Source organism: Pongo pygmaeus, chromosome 12, assembly GCF_028885625.2.
Source record: "Pongo pygmaeus isolate AG05252 chromosome 12, NHGRI_mPonPyg2-v2.0_pri, whole genome shotgun sequence".
Taxonomy (NCBI): Eukaryota; Metazoa; Chordata; class Mammalia; order Primates; family Hominidae; genus Pongo; species Pongo pygmaeus.
In genome coordinates this window covers 67,879,201-67,883,900 of record NC_072385.2, presented here as the reverse complement: position 1 = coordinate 67,883,900, position 4,700 = coordinate 67,879,201, and the positions used below count along the sequence as shown (strand labels likewise).

Below are 4,700 nucleotides of genomic sequence, written 5' to 3'. Positions count from 1 at the left end.
GGCCTCTACTTTGGGATGTGACATTTTTGGGTTGGCTGACTAAAGCTGTTCTTGGAGGTCAGCTGGTGGTTTTGCAGGTTCTTGGCTTTTTCCTGCATTCTGTCATTGTGCCTTGACTTTTTTTTAGTGGGGCAGGATTCCCCATGACTGAGGATGGTGGTTGTGGTGATGGTGTGAACAGTAAGACTGCCCTCTACCTCAGGTTAGGAGATGTGGGAATGAGACAGAGTTGGAGGGGTATGTTCTGACTTAATCAACTGCATCAGCTTCACTAAACCGGGTAGGTTTCAAGCATTCCCAGACACCAAAGCCTACTCCTTAAATCTGCAATGCAATGTTGGTGATTTTAGCCTTCTGGAAGACCTTTCCTTAGGTTAGTGAGACAACAATTTGCTTAAATGTGGGACAATTTCAATATAGAAGTCATAATCTGGGCCATGGAATTTGCTCATAGGTTGATAGAAGATTTCTAGCCACTTCATAATAATAACTATATCTTATGCATTTTTTAATGTTCTTCATTAGTTCCAAGATATAGTTTAAAGCTCTCTTGGAGTCACCTTAGTTTGCCTTTAGTGCATCAGAAAGGACACTTTGATTTATCCCAGCATGGAGGTCAGAGGTTAACAACAGGACAACAAGCATGTAGTAAGCTCTTGCCATGGGTGTAGCAAGTGCGGTGCAGTGTGCAGACTCCATAGAATCCTGTCATGGCCTTTGCCCAGAAGAGGCTTCTGATTTTGCAGAGGTAGGATTTATATAACTGTTAGACTGAAAGTGAGGACTCCTGCAGATGCAGTTGTAAAATGTTGTCATCCTTTCCTTCTAAGCCTGGGCTGTGGGGTTAGCTCTCCATTCCCTGGGTCAGATCTAGAGAAAGTTCCATCACTTTTCTGGCTACTCCAGGATCTTTTGTTTGCAAAAATATTCGTAATTCAATATTATCACAGTGGTTTTCAACCCAGGCGGCCCATCAGAATTGCCTGGGCAGCTCTTAAAAAATATTGATGCCCAGGCTACCCCCAAGACCAGTGAAATAAGAATCTTCGGTGATTGAAAAAAAAAATCTTTGAGGATGAAGCCCAGACATCAGTATTTGTAAAGCTTCCCAGGAATTCCAGATGGATAGACAGGGTTGAGAACCACAGAAATGAAATGTGCAATTCCAGATAAATCATGAAAAATTCCAATTATAGTTAAAATAAAAACCTCTCCTGTTCTCTTTCTCTGGCCTACAATTCTGAGTTAGGGAGAAAGACTTGGGAAGCCTTGACTTCTCACCTGATCTTACAAGTGTTTTCCTCCTAGCCAGCTTGCTCACTGATGTTGCTGACTGCTCTGAGGTTGGGGTGGGTAGGAGGGGAGGACAGGTAATGGCTGGGAGGGTCTCATGTGACTGGCATCAATGCCACCTGACATGGCTTCTTCTGGCTGTGGGAGAAGTTTGAAGTTGATTTTGCTTTGGGGACAGAAGCAAAAATTTGTATATTCTTCGGAGGTTGCCTTTCATCTCTGGGAGTGTCTTCTCTGCAGTTTCTTTGGTTTTCCAGTAATCCGACTCACACAGACAGACTCTGCTGTGTCCCAGTGGCCCCCAGGAGGCCATCTTAGACAAAGTCCCTTAAGAGGGTATCAGGCTGGCTCTCCTTCAGTCATGCAGGCCCTCCTCTCCTCTCTCTGCTTTCAGCCCTGCTACCCACCCTTTCCCTTTAGGTTCATTCATCCAGCGTTCTGGCACCACCCTCTGGTACCCCACAGACTTCAGGGGACCTTGAACAAGCTCTATTTTGTCTCCTGGAAGCTCATTCCACCAGGTTTGAGGTGAGGGGAAATACCACTTTGGCAGAAACACTAGTTGTCCCCCAATTATTTTTCCATTTTTTTTCCTACAGTGATAGAGTGAGTTTCATCTGCAAATGTGGCTTTTCAGAATAAAGACATTTCTCAGTTTCCCTTACAGCTAACCATCATGAGACTAAACTCTGATCAATGGTGTATTGAGTCCCATTGTCATGGTACTAAATTCTGATCAATGGCATATTGGGTACATGCAGTGTAGGAAACTTTCAGGAAATATCTTTAAAAGGAGATGGCATGGCCTTCTCCTCAACCCGCTTTCCCACTGGATGGAAGGCAGTTGGCTGAGATCTTGGTTGCAGAAGTGGGAGCAGCATGTTGAGGATGTTGGGCAGTAGGCAGGAAGCAGCCTGGGCCCCTGATGAGTCATACACACTGACTACTGAAACTTACATGTGTGACAGAAATAAACTTCCATCTTGTAAAACCCACTATTTGTCACCGGTAAAGCCTGAGTCCTGTCCTCTCTGTCTCCTCCCCGGACAGTATGAGCTTCACCACTCGCTCCGCCTTCTCCACCAACTACCGGTCCCTGGGCTCTGTCCAGGTGCCCAGCTAAGACGCCCAGCCAGTCAGCAGCATGACCAGTGTCTCTGCAGGGGCTGGGGGCTCTGGTTCCCAGATCTCCATGTCCCCCTCCACCAGCTTCTGGGGTGGCATGGGGTCTGGGGCTCTGGCCGTGGGGTTGGCCAGGGGTCTGGCAGGATGGGAGACATCCAGAACAAGAAGGAGACCATGCAAAGCCTGAATGACCGCCTGGCCTCCTACCTGGACAGAGTGAGGAGACTGGAGACCAAGAATCGGAAGCTGGAGAGCAAAATCCGGGAGCATCTGGAGAAGAAGTGACCCCAAGTCAGAGACTGGAGCCATTACTTTAAGACCGTGGAGGACCTAAGGGCTCAGATCTTCGCAAATACTGTGGACAATGCCCACATCGTTCTGCAAGTCGACAATGCCCATCTTGCTGATGACTTTAGAGTCAAGTATGTGACAGAGCTGGCCATGCACCAGTCTGTGGAGAGTGACATCCATGGGCTCCGCAAGGTCATTGATGACACCATTGTCACTCAGCTGCAGCTGGAAACAGAGATCGAGGCTCTCAAGGAGGAGCTGCTCTTCATGAAGAAGAACCAAGAAGGAAATAAAAGGCCTACAAGCCCAGATTGCCAGCTCTGGGTTGACTGTGGAGGTAGATGTCCCCAAATCTCAGGACCTTGCCAAGATCATGGCAGACATCTGGGCCCAATATGACGAGCTGGCTCGGAAGAGCCGAGAGGAGCTGGACAAGTACTGGTCTCAGCAGATTAAGGAGAGTATCATAGTAGTCACCATGCAGTCCACCGAGGTTGGAGCTGCTGAGATGATGCTCACGGAGCTGCTTGGAGATCAACCTGGACTCCATGAGAAATCTGAAGCCTAGCTTGGAGAATGGCCTGAGGGACATGGAGGCTCGCTATGCCCTGCAGATGGAGCAGTTCAACAGGATCCTGCTGCACCTGGAGTCAGAGCTGGCACAGACCCGGGCAGAGGGACAGTGCCAGGCCCAGGAGCATGAGGCCCTGCTGAGTATCAGGGTCAAGATGGAGGCTGAGATCGCCACCTACTGCCACCTGCTGGAAGATGGCGAGGACTTCAATCTTGATGATGCCCTGGACAGCATGAACTCCATGCAAACTCTGCAAAAGACCACCACCCGCCAGATAGTGGATGGCAAAGTGGGGTCTGAGACCAACGACACCAAAGTTCTGAGACATTAAGTCAGCAGAACCCGGGGACCCTTTGGGGAGCAGAAGGCCAATGAAAAGTTCAGAGGTTAAAAAAAAAAAGCCGGGTGCAGTGGCTCATTCCTGTAATCCCAGCACTTTGGGAGGCCGAGGCTGGTGGATCACGAGGTCAGGAGGTCAAGACCATCCTGGCTAACAAGGTAAAACCCTGTCTCTACTAAAAATACAAAAAAATTAGCTGAGCGTGGCAGCGTGTGCCTGCAGTCCCAGCTACTTGGGAGGCTGAGGCAGGAGAATCACTTGAACCAGGGAGGCAGAGGTTGCAGTGAGCCAGGATTGTACCACTGCACTCCAGCCTGGGCCACAGAGCGAGACTCCATCTAAAAAAAAACAAACAAAAAAACCCACAAACAAATCCACTATTGTTATGGGTTGTCTGACACAACTGAACGTAATACTAAGTAATTCAGAATTTTGTCTTGAAATGGAGTGCTGAGCATTAGCTTGGGAAGATGATAGGCTGCAGAAACATAGATGTTGCAGAATAGGAAGAGGGTCACCCCCATTAGATGGTAGCAAAACATTAGGTCAAACTGCATCTGCTATACCTCAGAAGGCAGACCACATGTTAGTGAAAATAGTAGAAAAAGGCTAGAATGTTGGTGGTCGGGCAGCTTTTTGCTGCTTTTAGCAAAATCCTACAGGTGAGAGTTGAATTCAGCTGAGAGCTGGTTAGTCCACAAGCAGATGTGGAAGGAAATGTCGCTTTGCTAGGGGAGGCGCTCTGTGATGTAGCCTGCACTCTAATTTGACTGAGAGTCTAGCAATTTGGAGGTGTTTGAAGTGTTAATTAAGCTGTGTCTGTACCCCAACTTGAAGCAGCCCCAAGAGATGGCTGCAAAATGGCAGGCTTGCTAACATGTAGTACTGTGGCCCCAAACCCTCTTCAAGCAATTTACTTTAAGAGTTCTTTGCCATCATGGGAATCAGCTTAGCTGGCTGCAAAAATCAAATCTTAGCAAACCTTTTGTTTCAGTTGCTACTATGTTGAGAGAGAGAGAAGTGTGGCCAAACACTGGCCAGTAAGTAAAAAGCCTGAGACTTTAGGCTTAAATGCTG

The 4,700-nt window shown here is 47.9% G+C and overlaps 1 pseudogene; it reads left to right on the top strand.

Moving 5' to 3' along the window:
* The first annotated feature begins 2,344 nt into the window (after positions 1–2,344).
* LOC129030205 (keratin, type I cytoskeletal 18-like) lies at positions 2,345–3,614 on the top strand (annotated as a pseudogene).
* The last annotated feature ends 1,086 nt before the right edge of the window (positions 3,615–4,700 follow it).